A 17,328-nucleotide genomic window follows, 5' to 3' on the forward strand; every position below is an offset into this window, starting at 1 on the left:
ACGCGCACAACACAGCCAGGTGGGAGCATGGAAAGAGCCAACACATAGACCAACTATTCTTATCGCCACTGATAACCAACAACGCAGCCAAAAACAAGCAAGAAAAGAAAAAAGAAAAAGAAAAAAAGAAAAAAAGAAAGAAAGAAAAAAGAAAAAAGAAAAGAAGAGAAAGAACCAACGGGGGGAGCAAAGGCAGGGAACGTAAGAAACAATTCCAAAAAGTACCAAAAGATCCCGAAGAGCCAACAACCAACACGGCTAAACGACTGACGATGAAAGGTAACAAGATGAAGGCACTAAAAACTGAACAAACAGGCATAAAAGGTGCAGGAAAAACCTGCGGGAGAGTAAAAGATTCGGCACAGCTAAAAGATGACGGAAACTAAAGGCGTTAAAACAGATACAAGCAAAAACCCAAGAAGCCGACGCGAAAGAATACAAGCAGAAAAGGTGGTCACTAAAATATGACATTGAACAGACAACAGATCTCTAAAAACAAGCAAAGAATCGTAAAAAACGTGTGGGCGATAAAACATAACAGAGAAGAATACAGAAGAGTTTAAAAAGGAAAACATCGCAAAAAAAGAGGGCGCAAAAAAATCATCACGGAATGAAACGAAAAGAATACACTGAATCAAATCAAAGCAGAGAGGAATGAACACTCTTTGTCTAACAATGCAACTGATGGTGTGCTAACGCACTCATCTTTTAGCTTGGTAATAGTGGCTGCTTCAATGATTTCTCGAGTCAGTTGATTTAAGTTTTTTGCCAAAATATCTGTTTCCTTGAAAGTGGGGGAGACGCGTCGGCAAGGACTGCAATCACGGCAGTGTATGGCCAAATTACCGGACCTTTTATCCTCAGCATTAGCTTTATGCTCCAGTAACCGCTTATTGATACATCGGCCTGTTTGGCCGACGTACGTCCTGCCGCAGGGTAAAGGAATCGAATAGACGACACCCGACGAGCATGCTACGAACGGATCCCGATGCTTAATTGTGCAGTCTGGAACTTTTTCCCCAGAGCCGTTGACCTTCCTGCAGAGTCTAGAAAGCCGGTGAGGAGCAGAGAAAACAACGTCTACTCCTGCCCTTTTTCCAATTCTTTTTAGGTTGTGCGACAGTTGGTGGATGTAGGGGATTACAGCTACCTTTTTATTGCGACTCTGCCCTTCCCTTGAGGTTAGGCTCTTTCCTTGCCTCGTTTTCAACATTTTTTGAGCAACTGAGGATAGGAGTAGGGCCGGGTACCCAGAGCTGAGAAGCCTCTGCGCTTGGTTAAAGAAACTGCTTTCAAGACTGTGCGCGCAGGACTTGAGTAATGCGTTATTGAAGGTGGCCTGGATTATGTTTCTCTTGACCAATTTCGAATGAGCTGACTCATACGGTAAAAGTGGCTTATTGGCCCTTGGTTCGAAGATCCAGCATACGTGATCGGGTAAGAAGTGCAGCTTAAGTTCAAGAAAGCGAAGACAGCTATTTTCTGGAACTTCATGCGATAAAACGAGGGGATGAAAAGACTCCCTAAAAATGCCTAGAACCTTGGAAACTTCAGTCATGAAAGCATTGCCTGGGCAGTCGAGAAAAATTAGATAATCATCGACATATCTGAATATCTTTAGTACCGGTGAATTTGCAATCTTTGTGCTTACTTCTCTGTCACGCATGGCCAAGAAGAGGTCGCTCAGGATAGGGGCGATGCACGACCCAATACATATGCCCTGCTTCTGTATAAAAAGAGATCCATTCCACTCAGCATAGGTAGACCTAAGATATACAGACAATAATTCTAAAAAGCCACTAGCAGAAACGCCACATGCATTTTGAAAAGCCACAGCTCCGTGTTTGTCGATACACTCGTTTACACAAAGGAGCAGATCGTCGTGCGGAATTGAATAGTAGAGGTCTTTCACGTCAACGGAGAAACCTAGGTAGGCCCTGCTGCCATGTTCTCGCAAGAAGTGAATGGTATCACTTGAGTTTTTTACTAGGAACGGGTCTTCTACTGCGAGAACGCTGAGATAGGCTTGAAGAAAGTTGGCAACCAATTTTTGCCAAGTGTCATTCTCTGAAACGATTACACGAAGCGGGCACTCGGGTTTATGTGTTTTTGCGGTAAAAAATAAGCTGAGGGACATTCTTCTGCTATCTGTTATCGAGCGGGAAAGTTTATCGAGGTTCAACCGTTGGCACAACTTTCCTGCTGTACTCTTAACTTTTGTCAAGGCAACGTTCTGACATTTGTCAAAGCAGGAATTGAGTGCGGACGATGCTTTTTCACAATAGACAACCTTCGGCAGTAAAACAAAACCCCCTTCCTTGTCAGCGGTTAGCAGGGACAAGTTGTTGTTTTTCAAGTAAGCGATAGTCTTCCCAATAGGTGGCTTTTTGCTGGTACGACTGTGGCGGTTGAGTACGTCAACGCCTTCGGAGACGCAACGATCTATGTCGGCTGCAGGAGCTGACCTTGAGACTTGCCTGACCATGGTCAGTAATTCCGGGGCTGAGGGGCTTGGTTCGATGGCGAACTTGGGCCCGCACTGGAGCAACTGCTGGAATTCCTTGGGAATGTTACTGGCGCCTCCTAAAAGATGAAGACGATTGCTGGCCGGTGCTTGCTTCTTTGGAACTGCCGACCGGAGACGTGGGAGCGCACTCTGCCACAGGAACTCAGTGGTGCTATCGATTATGCGCGAAAACTCGCGCCACTTGCTCCACGAGATGGGTGTTGACGGAGGCACAAGCAGAAGTTGAAGATGTTGCCGGAGCAGACGGGCTTGGTGCTGCCATTCGGAGCGCAAAATCTTACAAATCCGGTTTCCATGGCCGGCCGAGGGTCGAAGACCACCGAACAGGTTCAGAACATCAGGCGGTAAGATCTGGTGTCGCACGCAGAAACCCAGAATCCTAGCCTTGCAGGAAGCGGACGAAATCAACGAGACAAGATGGCACGGATCGACACTGAACGAGAAAAAAGGGCCCCTTGTATTAGAAATGAACTTGAGCAAGGTTTGTTGCTGGGCGAGTTGGTTGGGGTACATCTTGAGAACACAGCGCTTGCAGACAAAGGACCAGAACAAGAAGGACACACACCTGCGCTAACTAACAACTTTTATTTCGGAAGGGGGCCGATCCGCGCCTTTTATACAGAATTGGAGGGAATGATGCGCACGCGCACAACACAGCCAGGTGGGAGCATGGAAAGAGCCAACACATAGACCAACTATTCTTATCGCCACTGATAACCAACAACGCAGCCAAAAACAAGCAAGAAAAGAAAAAAGAAAAAAGAAAAAAAGAAAAAAAGGAAAAAAGAAAAAAGAAAAAAGAAAAGAAGAGAAAGAACCAACGGGGGGAGCAAAGGCAGGGAACGTAAGAAACAATTCCAAAAAGTACCAAAAGATCCCGAAGAGCCAACAACCAACACGGCTAAACGACTGACGATGAAAGGTAACAAGATGAAGGCACTAAAAACTGAACAAACAGGCATAAAAGGTGCAGGAAAAACCTGCGGGAGAGTAAAAGATTCGGCACAGCTAAAAGATGACGGAAACTAAAGGCGTTAAAACAGATACAAGCAAAAACCCAAGAAGCCGACGCGAAAGAATACAAGCAGAAAAGGTGGTCACTAAAATATGACATTGAACAAACAACAGATCTCTAAAAACAAGCAAAGAATCGTAAAAAACGTGTGGGCGATAAAACATAACAGAGAAGAATACAGAAGAGTTTAAAAAGGAAAACATCGCAAAAAAAGAGGGCGCAAAAAAATCATCACGGAATGAAACGAAAAGAATACACTGAATCAAATCAAAGCAGAGAGGAATGAACACTCTTTGTCTAACAATGCAACTGATGGTGTGCTAACGCACTCATCTTTTTAGCTTGGTAATAGTGGCTGCTTCAATGATTTCTCGAGTCAGTTGATTTAAGTTTTTTGCCAAAATATCTGTTTCCTTGAAAGTGGGGGAGACGCGTCGGCAAGGACTGCAATCACGGCAGTGTATGGCCAAATTACCGGACCTTTTATCCTCAGCATTAGCTTTATGCTCCAGTAACCGCTTATTGATACATCGGCCTGTTTGGCCGATGTACTTCCTGCCGCAGGGTAAAGGAATCGAATAGACGACACCCGACGAGCATGCTACGAACGGATCCCGATGCTTAATTGTGCAGTCTGGAACTTTTTCCCCAGAGCCGTTGACCTTCCTGCAGAGTCTAGAAAGCCGGTGAGGAGCAGAGAAAACAACGTCTACTCCTGCCCTTTTTCCAATTCTTTTTAGGTTGTGCGACAGTTGGTGGATGTAGGGGATTACAGCTACCTTTTTATTGCGACTCTGCCCTTCCCTTGAGGTTAGGCTCTTTCCTTGCCTCGTTTTCAACATTTTTTGAGCAACTGAGGATAGGAGTAGGGCCGGGTACCCAGAGCTGAGAAGCCTCTGCGCTTGGTTAAAGAAACTGCTTTCAAGACTGTGCGCGCAGGACTTGAGTAATGCGTTATTGAAGGTGGCCTGGATTATGTTTCTCTTGACCAATTTCGAATGAGCTGACTCATACGGTAAAAGTGGCTTATTGGCCCTTGGTTCGAAGATCCAGCATACGTGATCGGGTAAGAAGTGCAGCTTAAGTTCAAGAAAGCGAAGACAGCTATTTTCTGGAACTTCATGCGATAAAACGAGGGGATGAAAAGACTCCCTAAAAATGCCTAGAACCTTGGAAACTTCAGTCATGAAAGCATTGCCTGGGCAGTCGAGAAAAATTAGATAATCATCGACATATCTGAATATCTTTAGTACCGGTGAATTTGCAATCTTTGTGCTTACTACTCTGTCACGCATGGCCAAGAAGAGGTCGCTCAGGATAGGGGCGATGCACGACCCAATACATATGCCCTGCTTCTGTATAAAAAGAGATCCATTCCACTCAGCATAGGTAGAACTAAGATATACAGACAATAATTCTAAAAAGCCACTAGCAGAAACGCCACATGCATTTTGAAAAGCCACAGCTCCGTGTTTGTCGATACACTCGTTTACACAAAGGAGCAGATCGTCGTGCGGAATTGAATAGTAGAGGTCTTTCACGTCAACGGAGAAACCTAGGTAGGCCCTGCTGCCATGTTCTCGCAAGAAGTGAATGGTATCACTTGAGTTTTTTACTAGGAACGGGTCTTCTACTGCGAGAACGCTGAGATAGGCTTGAAGAAAGTTGGCAACCAATTTTTGCCAAGTGTCATTCTCTGAAACGATTACACGAAGCGGGCACTCGGGTTTATGTGTTTTTGCGGTAAAAAATAAGCTGAGGGACATTCTTCTGCTATCTGTTATCGAGCGGGAAAGTTTATCGAGGTTCAACCGTTGGCACAACTTTCCTGCTGTACTCTTAACTTTTGTCAAGGCAACGTTCTGACATTTGTCAAAGCAGGAATTGAGTGCGGACGATGCTTTTTCACAATAGACAACCTTCGGCAGTAAAACAAAACCCCCTTCCTTGTCAGCGGTTAGCAGGGACAAGTTGTTGTTTTTCAAGTAAGCGATAGTCTTCCCAATAGGTGGCTTTTTGCTGGTACGACTGTGGCGGTTGAGTACGTCAACGCCTTCGGAGACGCAACGATCTATGTCGGCTGCAGGAGCTGACCTTGAGACTTGCCTGACCATGGTCAGTAATTCCGGGGCTGAGGGGCTTGGTTCGATGGCGAACTTGGGCCCGCACTGGAGCAACTGCTGGAATTCCTTGGGAATGTTACTGGCGCCTCCTAAAAGATGAAGACGATTGCTGGCCGGTGCTTGCTTCTTTGGAACTGCCGACCGGAGACGTGGGAGCGCACTCTGCCACAGGAACTCAGTGGTGCTATCGATTATGCGCGAAAACTCGCGCCACTTGCTCCACGAGATGGGTGTTGACGGAGGCACAAGCAGAAGTTGAAGATGTTGCCGGAGCAGACGGGCTTGGTGCTGCCATTCGGAGCGCAAAATCTTACAAATCCGGTTTCCATGGCCGGCCGAGGGTCGAAGACCACCGAACAGGTTCAGAACATCAGGCGGTAAGATCTGGTGTCGCACGCAGAAACCCAGAATCCTAGCCTTGCAGGAAGCGGACGAAATCAACGAGACAAGATGGCACGGATCGACACTGAACGAGAAAAAAGGGCCCCTTGTATTAGAAATGAACTTGAGCAAGGTTTGTTGCTGGGCGAGTTGGTTGGGGTACATCTTGAGAACACAGCGCTTGCAGACAAAGGACCAGAACAAGAAGGACACACACCTGCGCTAACTAACAACTTTTATTTCGGAAGGGGGCCGATCCGCGCCTTTTATACAGAATTGGAGGGAATGATGCGCACGCGCACAACACAGCCAGGTGGGAGCATGGAAAGAGCCAACACATAGACCAACTATTCTTATCGCCACTGATAACCAACAACGCAGCCAAAAACAAGCAAGAAAAGAAAAAAGAAAAAAGAAAAAAAGAAAAAAAGGAAAAAAGAAAAAAGAAAAAAGAAAGAAGAAAAGAAGAGAAAGAACCAAGGGGGGGAGCAAAGGCAGGGAACGTAAGAAACAATTCCAAAAAGTACCAAAAGATCCCGAAGAGCCAACAACCAACACGGCTAAACGACTGACGATGAAAGGTAACAAGATGAAGGCACTAAAAACTGAACAAACAGGCATAAAAGGTGCAGGAAAAACCTGCGGGAGAGTAAAAGATTCGGCACAGCTAAAAGATGACGGAAACTAAAGGCGTTAAAACAGATACAAGCAAAAACCCAAGAAGCCGACGCGAAAGAATACAAGCAGAAAAGGTGGTCACTAAAATATGACATTGAACAGACAACAGATCTCTAAAAACAAGCAAAGAATCGTAAAAAACGTGTGGGCGATAAAACATAACAGAGAAGAATACAGAAGAGTTTAAAAAGGAAAACATCGCAAAAAAAGAGGGCGCAAAAAAATCATCACGGAATGAAACGAAAAGAATACACTGAATCAAATCAAAGCAGAGAGGAATGAACACTCTTTGTCTAACAATGCAACTGATGGTGTGCTAACGCACTCATCTTTTAGCTTGGTAATAGTGGCTGCTTCAATGATTTCTCGAGTCAGTTGATTTAAGTTTTTTGCCAAAATATCTGTTTCCTTGAAAGTGGGGGAGACGCGTCGGCAAGGACTGCAATCACGGCAATGTATGGCCAAATTACCGGACCTTTTATCCTCAGCATTAGCTTTATGCTCCAGTAACCGCTTATTGATACATCGGCCTGTTTGGCCGACGTACGTCCTGCCGCAGGGTAAAGGAATCGAATAGACGACACCCGACGAGCATGCTACGAACGGATCCCGATGCTTAATTGTGCAGTCTGGAACTTTTTCCCCAGAGCCGTTGACCTTCCTGCAGAGTCTAGAAAGCCGGTGAGGAGCAGAGAAAACAACGTCTACTCCTGCCCTTTTTCCAATTCTTTTTAGGTTGTGCGACAGTTGGTGGATGTAGGGGATTACAGCTACCTTTTTATTGCGACTCTGCCCTTCCCTTGAGGTTAGGCTCTTTCCTTGCCTCGTTTTCAACATTTTTTGAGCAACTGAGGATAGGAGTAGGGCCGGGTACCCAGAGCTGAGAAGCCTCTGCGCTTGGTTAAAGAAACTGCTTTCAAGACTGTGCGCGCAGGACTTGAGTAATGCGTTATTGAAGGTGGCCTGGATTATGTTTCTCTTGACCAATTTCGAATGAGCTGACTCATACGGTAAAAGTGGCTTATTGGCCCTTGGTTCGAAGATCCAGCATACGTGATCGGGTAAGAAGTGCAGCTTAAGTTCAAGAAAGCGAAGACAGCTATTTTCTGGAACTTCATGCGATAAAACGAGGGGATGAAAAGACTCCCTAAAAATGCCTAGAACCTTGGAAACTTCAGTCATGAAAGCATTGCCTGGGCAGTCGAGAAAAATTAGATAATCATCGACATATCTGAATATCTTTAGTACCGGTGAATTTGCAATCTTTGTGCTTACTTCTCTGTCACGCATGGCCAAGAAGAGGTCGCTCAGGATAGGGGCGATGCACGACCCAATACATATGCCCTGCTTCTGTATAAAAAGAGATCCATTCCACTCAGCATAGGTAGACCTAAGATATACAGACAATAATTCTAAAAAGCCACTAGCAGAAACGCCACATGCATTTTGAAAAGCCACAGCTCCGTGTTTGTCGATACACTCGTTTACACAAAGGAGCAGATCGTCGTGCGGAATTGAATAGTAGAGGTCTTTCACGTCAACGGAGAAACCTAGGTAGGCCCTGCTGCCATGTTCTCGCAAGAAGTGAATGGTATCACTTGAGTTTTTTACTAGGAACGGGTCTTCTACTGCGAGAACGCTGAGATAGGCTTGAAGAAAGTTGGCAACCAATTTTTGCCAAGTGTCATTCTCTGAAACGATTACACGAAGCGGGCACTCGGGTTTATGTGTTTTTGCGGTAAAAAATAAGCTGAGGGACATTCTTCTGCTATCTGTTATCGAGCGGGAAAGTTTATCGAGGTTCAACCGTTGGCACAACTTTCCTGCTGTACTCTTAACTTTTGTCAAGGCAACGTTCTGACATTTGTCAAAGCAGGAATTGAGTGCGGACGATGCTTTTTCACAATAGACAACCTTCGGCAGTAAAACAAAACCCCCTTGATAGTTGATAGTAAGCGCTTGTCCCTGTCTACTTCTATGTCCGTGTGTTTTTGTTGCGCCCCTGTGTCCTCCTGAAAAGGGACAAGTTGTTGTTTTTCAAGTAAGCGATAGTCTTCCCAATAGGTGGCTTTTTGCTGGTACGACTGTGGCGGTTGAGTACGTCAACGCCTTCGGAGACGCAACGATCTATGTCGGCTGCAGGAGCTGACCTTGAGACTTGCCTGACCATGGTCAGTAATTCCGGGGCTGAGGGGCTTGGTTCGATGGCGAACTTGGGCCCGCACTGGAGTAACTGCTGGAATTCCTTGGGAATGTTACTGGCGCCTCCTAAAAGATGAAGACGATTGCTGGCCGGTGCTTGCTTCTTTGGAACTGCCGACCGGAGACGTGGGAGCGCACTCTGCCACTAAAGATATTCAGATATGTCGATGATTATCTAATTTTTCTCGACTGCCCAGGCAATGCTTTCATGACTGAAGTTTCCAAGGTTCTAGGCATTTTTAGGGAGTCTTTTCATCCCCTCGTTTTATCGCATGAAGTTCCAGAAAATAGCTGTCTTCGCTTTCTTGAACTTAAGCTGCACTTCTTACCCGATCACGTATGCTGGATCTTCGAACCAAGGGCCAATAAGCCACTTTTACCGTATGAGTCAGCTCATTCGAAATTGGTCAAGAGAAACATAATCCAGGCCACTTTCAATAACGCATTACTCAAGTCCTGCGCGCACAGTCTTGAAAGCAGTTTCTTTAACCAAGCGCAGAGGCTTCTCAGCTCTGGGTACCCGGCCCTACTCCTATCCTCAGTTGCTCAAAAAATGTTGAAAACGAGGCAAGGAAAGAGCCTAACCTCAAGGGAAGGGCAGAGTCGCAATAAAAAGGTAGCTGTAATCCCCTACATCCACCAACTGTCGCACAACCTAAAAAGAATTGGAAAAAGGGCAGGAGTAGACGTTGTTTTCTCTGCTCCTCACCGGCTTTCTAGACTCTGCAGGAAGGTCAACGGCTCTGGGGAAAAAGTTCCAGACTGCACAATTAAGCATCGGGATCCGTTCGTAGCATGCTCGTCGGGTGTCGTCTATTCGATTCCTTTACCCTGCGGCAGGAAGTACGTCGGCCAAACAGGCCGATGTATCAATAAGCGGTTACTGGAGCATAAAGCTAATGCTGAGGATAAAAGGTCCGGTAATTTGGCCATACACTGCCGTGATTGCAGTCCTTGCCGACGCGTCTCCCCCACTTTCAAGGAAACAGATATTTTGGCAAAAAACTTAAATCAACTGACTCGAGAAATCATTGAAGCAGCCACTATTACCAAGCTAAAGGATGAGTGCGTTAGCACACCATCAGTTGCATTGTTAGACAAAGAGTGTTCATTCCTCTCTGCTTTGATTTGATTCAGTGTATTCTTTTCGTTTCATTCCGTGATGATTTTTTTGCGCCCTCTTTTTTTTGCGATGTTTTCCTTTTTAAACTCTTCTGTATTCTTCTCTGTTATGTTTTATCGCCCACACGTTTTTTACGATTCTTTGCTTGTTTTTAGAGATCTGTTGTCTGTTCAATGTCATATTTTAGTGACCACCTTTTCTGCTTGTATTCTTTCGCGTCGGCTTCTTGGGTTTTTGCTTGTATCTGTTTTAACGCCTTTAGTTTCCGTCATCTTTTAGCTGTGCCGAATCTTTTACTCTCCCGCAGGTTTTTCCTGCACCTTTTATGCCTGTTTGTTCAGTTTTTAGTGCCCTCATCTTGTTACCTTTCATTGTCAGTCGTTTAGCCGTGTTGGTTGTTGGCTCTTCGGGATCTTTTGGTACTTTTTGGAATTGTTTCTTACGTTCCCTGCCTTTGCTCCCCCCGTTGGTTCTTTCTCTTCTTTTCTTTTTTCTTTTTTCTTTTTTCTTTTTTTCTTTTTTTCTTTTTTCTTTTTTCTTTTTTTTTCTTGCTTGTTTTTGGCTGCGTTGTTGGTTATCAGTGGCGATAAGAATAGTTGGTCTATGTGTTGGCTCTTTCCATGCTCCCACCTGGCTGTGTTGTGCGCGTGCGCATCATTCCCTCCAATTCTGTATAAAAGGCGCGGATCGGCCCCCTTCCGAAATAAAAGTTGTTAGTTAGCGCAGGTGTGTGTCCTTCTTGTTCTGGTCCTTTGTCTGCAAGCGCTGTGTTCTCAAGATGTACCCCAACCAACTCGCCCAGCAACAAACCTTGCGCATCGCAGGTCTTTTGCGCAGCTTCACGGCCCTACACCACAATGGCGCTCTTAAAGGCGTCGTTCGCAGCAGCGTATTTCAAGGCAATGGGCGACTCTTAGCGCACTCTGCATTCCTCAGCGCCTCCGACGACTGTGGCGTGTTGTTGGTGGCAACGTGGCCGTCCACTGCGGTCATAGGCGGGAGAGATCTTCGGAAGCCCACCAGGCTCTTGCTGTGAGTGCCCATGGATTAACCTGATCTACCTACATTGCCGTCCTGTCTCAGCGGTACAGTTTGTGTTGTGTTCGCGTCGCTGACTTTCAACCTACCCCCACCGGATTACTTGTGCCTTAATCCCCTTGATCTCGCCTCCCACGCCGTATTGTGCCGCACGCGCAGTCTGCTATACCATGGGCGCGGCGCGCCAGGGCTCCTACCTCAAGACGTCCCCCCTTTCCATCCGGCTCCAAGTGGTCTTATCTCCACACTTAGTCACAAGAAAACAAAACGGGGGTGTAACGAGGATGTAAGGCGTATGTTTGAGCGTTCGCTGTGTCGTGAGAAGGCGCAGGACAGAAGGCTGCGTTGAATTCATGTATGTATACAGTTGCAGCATTTTATTTCATCCCCGGGTTTCCGTTGGCAACGTCGTCAAGGTATGTTGGTTTATGCTCGTTTTTTATTTTCGCCTCGTAGAATTATTTTTTCCGCTTTTGATACGCTCAAGCTTACTCCGAGGCTCGTGCGAGAGGCAAAACCAGAAGGAGGTTTCACCCTGCAGAATATCCATGACCTGAAACCGCGTATCTGTATCGTACGCCCATATCATCTTTTCTTTTGGCACCCAGGTTGCTCCTTACATGCGTTTGCTTTTGCGTGTGCATATATGCTTTTGTACCCTTTAGAATGTGTGCTTAAGGTGCAGCAACTTTCAGGCTGTATTATGTTTTTATTGCTTTATTTTTCAGATTCCTCAGAGCTAGAGAAACATTTGCCCATTATTATATGCATTATATGCTGGTGCCGTAGTGCTCCGTACATTGTGGGTTAAACAGTGCATACATATGCGTCTCCTGTTTGTATTCACTTAAATACAAAGAGCACATATAATAAACTGAAATTTACATCTATATTGTGCTGCTATTTCCTGTTATATGGGCGGGATCGGGCGACTTTTTGAATTCATATTTCCTTTGTGTGTAAAATTTTGGCACATTTCATGTTCTTGTGGCGGGAGCAGCGCAGCACGAAACAAATACTAGAGAGGTGGGAATCAACGCTGATTAGCAACCAGATTTTAATCCACGTTCGATCGAATATGTACATCTTGCTCGTGCAATAAGGAAAGAACAGAAGCATGACTAACGCATAAGATGTACGCGTGGTAAAAGATTAAGACAACGCACGGAGATAATCAATTTCGATGTCACGAAACGCTATCGAAAGTATGCTGACGCATATACGTCGCTCTTTTGTCGATTGTTGAAGGCTTCTTCAATCTCCCTGGTCCGTTGATCAAAATATGACGTGATGGCCATTGTGTTGCTAAGCTGCAGGTCACATTCATGCTCTCTGCAATGTTTTGCTAATTCACTGCTGATGGCGCCCTTTAGGGATCTTTTGTGCTCTCGAAGCCGTTCATTCAAACAGCGCCCTGTTTCACTAATGTAGGTGCGTCCGCATGACAGATGTAATTTACAAATCCTGTTTTCACACATTTCACATGTTTTTTCTGGTGCTTTTTTCTTTCATTGATTTTTCTTTGCTCGCTGTTGACTTTGGTGCACATTTCTTAATTTGTTGGGTGCTGACATGAGCACATTTACACCAGCTCTTGCGCCTACCTTTTTGAGACTAAGGGAAATGTCATTAATGTAAGGAATTACCGCGTACGACTTCCTTTCTTCTGATGTGGTTGTGACATATTTTCTGCCTCTAAGTGCTTGCAGAATCCCTTCTGCGACACTGGATAGCAGTCTCGTCGGGTAACCTGCTGCTTTCAGCTGACTGTTCTTGGCGTAAAAACTGCCTTGAACTTCATGATGAGAGGATCTCGTCAATACGGCTCTCATTGATACTTTTGCTAAGGACTAGAAGAACTAGGACTAGAAATAACAAGTGAACTCCCAGAAAACAACGTTATGCAATTTCTTGACTTGACACTAGCCTTTCTAGGCGCTCACTTATGCTGGCGGTACGGACGACGAAGCTAAAAGGGACTGCTCCCCTACACACCTGCGCACTCCAAGATCATCAAGCGGGGGTAGAAAAAAACAGCAGTGAGAGCCGCATTGACGATCGATCCTGTCATCATGAAGTTCAAGGCAGTTTTGACACCCAGAACCGTCTGTTGAAAGCAGCAGGTTGCCCGACACGACTGCTATCCAGTGTTGCAGAAGGGATTCTGCAAGCACTTAGAGGCAGAAAATATGTCAAAAACCACATCAGAATAAAGGAAGCCGTACGCGGTCATTCCTTGCATTAATGGCATTTCCCACAGGCTCAAAAGGGTAGGAGCAAGAGCTGGTGTAAAAGTACTTATGTCAGCACCCAAAAAGTTTAGAAGCCTGTGCGCCAAAGTCAGAAACGAGCAAAGGAAAAAATCAATGTAAGAAAAAACAGCGGAAAAAACGTGAAATGTGTGAAAAGCGGGGTTTATGAAATACCTCTGTCATGCGGACGCACCTACATTGGTCAAACAGGGCGCTGTTTGAATAAACGGCTTCGAGAGCACAAAAGATCCCTAAAGGGCGCCATCAGCAGTTAATTAGAAAAACATTGCAGAGAGCACGAATGCGCTCCGCAGCTTATCAACACAATGGTTATCCCGTCATATTTTGATCAACGAATCAGGGAGATTGAAGAAGCCTTCAACATCCGAGCAAAAGAGCGACGTCTGTGTTTGCATACCTTCAAGAGCGCTTCGTGACAGAGAAATTGATTTTCAGCGTGCGATGCCTTAATATTTCACCGCGTGTACATCTTGTGCGTTTTTCATGCTTTTTTCTTTTTCTTATATATATTCGACGAACGTGCATTAAAAATATGGTTGTTATTCAGCGTCGTGTCCCACCTCTCTTTTTTGGTTCGTGCTGCGCTGCTCCCTTCACAAGATCATGCACCAACAGCCCAAATTTTCACCTTGTTAAAGCACATTTCATGTAAACAGGTAAGTCTGAATGGCCTAGCCAGTAAGCATTCACGCGAGTGGACTGATTTATTACACCACCTGTAACGTAAGCATGTGCCTGAAATTTGGCACATATGTGCAGATGCCTGAAGTCTGCATGAAAAAGAACAAATGTTATTGAGCCAGAGCCGAGAAATATAGAATTAACCTTTTGGGGCTGTCCCTGGGACGCACAACTTTTTGGACGCGGCTAGTTGTGGGGACGTTTTTTAGATGTCTTCGGGGAAAATGAGGACCTCCTGGGGACATTTCAAATGTCCTGATGGGATATTTCTGGGAGATTTTGAGGAGGTTTAGTGTTTGTTGGGAATAACATCGTCCCTTTCTGTAAGCGACGGCACAGTCTCTCATCAATCACTGAAACGGCAGCACCCGTGTCGACAAGTGCGTACACAGACAGACCGTCGACAGAAACCCATAGAATGTCCGTGGGAGAACAATGAGGCCTTGAACTGTTCGAAGAGCACGCAGTTCTTGCTTCTGGAACTGCGAACTTGTGGTGTCTTCGGCTGAGCCGCACTGCCTCCGTGCTGGTGCTCAGGAAGTGACGTCAAAAACTACACAAGCTGCTCTTCTTCACGGTGCCAGCCGAACGTGCGGCGGCGTGCAGCGTGTTTCTTTCACCTCTGGCGCCCTCTGCGAAGCGCGCGCGGAATTTGAGTTCAGCAGACGACAGTTCAGCGAAAGTCATCGTATGTGAGAAGTGTTGCTGGTGCCGCCGCACAATGAATTCAGTTCAGCTATATGTCGACGGGAAAAGCTTTCAATGTGAGCTTACAAACTAAGAACTGCAAACTCTTCCGGCAGGTAAGAAAAAAACTCCTTTCTTTGAAGGATACGGGATGGGGAATGAAATGAACTTGAATATTAGATCCGTCTAAAGTGCAAGAGTTTATAGCAAAACTTCAGGACGGCCAAGAGACATGCAGAGGGGATGACTTGGCAGGTAAGATGTCTGTTTAAAGCCGGCGCATATCTTACATCATTCAATTAGAGCGTGCAAAAATATGTCATCGACTTACAGGAGACGTGAAAGCGTTTAAAACTGACTGAAAGTCACAACGACGTCAATAAAGGAATTTCAGAGAACAGGGAAAAAAATTATTTTACTTGCAGGTATGGCAACTCGATTCATAACCTGATTTCGCCTTGTCCCAGAGTCCGCAGTACGCCCGTAAAGCGGACTACTGAAACCATTCGTGGATAGCGCGACGTAACAGCGTCTCGCCGTGAAGGCCGGTGTACTTCTCGAATATTGCTGTGCCACGCATGTTCTTCTGTCCTCTTTCAGTGTTAGCAGCCACGCAATCGTTGTTATTTAATATATCTGATCTTCAATGAAGACATCGTTTTCTGAAATGACCTGAAATAGGCGTCACTTGAGGCGTATGCCGAGGGCGGATTCATATGGGGCAATACATGCAGGGGGCGGTTAGGGAATAGTATAATCTGTTCAATTGCATGTCATCAAATGTCATCAAAGAATTTGTCTCCGTGTGGGACGACAAAGAAACACGCCGACTGAAAAAGTTTGCCTTTACATGCCCGACGTGGGCCCCATGAAGATATCCAAGGACAAAAAAAAGCATGTGGGCTGCGATCGCGGCAGAAGTGGAAACTGTGACAGGAAAGAAAAGAACCGCGTTGCAGTTTGAAAATCGCTTTAAGACGGAGAAGTACGCGAACGCGTGCAAGCACAACAGAAAGAGCGGGGCAAGTCCTGTAGAAATTCCTTTTGCGCAGGAAATGGCCATGGTGGCTACGGTAGACTACAGTGTATGCCCCGAGATACTGCGAGGTGTGGGGCGCGTTGAGCGCATGACACCGGCACCGAGTACAAGCCAGGCCGGCACATCAGACAACGGGGCGGCTAGTGTAGCGCCTCGAGCAGCGAAGAAAACAAGGCTCACTCTCGGCGAGGTTCTTTGGAATATACACAAGGACAAGAAGGAGGCCTGGGAGAGAAGGCACAAAGAAAAAATGGAGCTAATCAGAAGCTAAAAAAAGATGTATGACTAATACCGTTGGTGTATTGAGCTCCGAAGTGTTTTTGTGTTTTTGCGTTCGCTTTTTTTCTTTAATAAATGAAATAAAAGCCTTCCATATGTTGCATTTCTATCCTTGTCTTCCAGAAAAAGATTGCGCCAAAGCACGCCTTTTCACTTCGCCAAGTTGCCTCAGCAGTCTCTCTGTCATGGTCTCATCTCGTGGCGTGTTGTTGGTGGTGCTGTGGTCGTCTGTCAGCTGTGCTTCATGGTTCTCATCTCCGTTCATTACGCAAATATTGTGTAGCACACAGCAGGCGATAATGAATTTTGTGGCACTCTCCATGCCGTGAAACTCGAGGTGCAACAACTGCCGAAATCTGCATTTCAGAATGCCGAATGTGTTCTCGAACCGTGCTCGCGTTTGGCTCAATTTGAAGTTGAGCCTCCTTTCAAGTGATGTCATGTGTCCATGGTCGCGGAACGGCGTCATTATGTACTCGCGGAGAGGGTACACTGTATCTCCGAGAACATGGAAGCGGCCCGCTTCACATGCTGCAAGCAACTGCTCACTCAAGAAAGAGGGACTGTATACGTTCGCGTCGTGGAACCGTTCCGTGGGGCCACAAAACACGTCTGTAAACATTCTTCTCTCATTTCAAACTCCTTGGAGGGCATAGGTATGCGTGTTATGCCTGTCGACAAAACTGGCCTTGATTCTGTGGTCTGGACACCGTGTAGGGATGTGGGTGCCGTCAATAGCTCTCAGCACGTCTGGAAATCCAAAGGTATAAAAAAAAATAACGGGACAGGCACCGCCATATCACGATGCGCTGATGATTATGAGGCTCTCGAGGATCGATCCTTCAGCTAAATAATCACGTGAAAGTACGCGTGGTTAAATCTAAGCAGCGCGGTTCGAATCTTCCTATAGAAAGACGCATGCGATAATCCATCCCTGCCACTTCATCGTGCTTGCAGTTGATTTACCATTCATTCGGTCTCGTACGTGCGGAGGCAAGGCCCATAGTTGCAGCAAAAACATAACCACTAACACGAACTAAAAACAGTGAAAGTTAGGATATAAACAATCATATTTTTAATTATCAGGTAGCATATACAATAAGAACAGAAAGTTGGGCTAGTTGGTGTGGATTCATACTTGACAGCGCAAAAAAAACGAGGACAAAAGCGAACGAGGAGACACAACACAAGCGCAGACTATCAACTGAACTTTTATTCACTGAAAGGAAGCTTTATAGGCGTGATAAAACACAAAAACAACAAAAGGAACCGCCACAACCGA

The sequence above is a fragment of the Amblyomma americanum genome, chromosome 8 (genome assembly GCF_052857255.1).
Source record: "Amblyomma americanum isolate KBUSLIRL-KWMA chromosome 8, ASM5285725v1, whole genome shotgun sequence".
Lineage (NCBI taxonomy): Eukaryota > Metazoa > Arthropoda > Arachnida > Ixodida > Ixodidae > Amblyomma > Amblyomma americanum.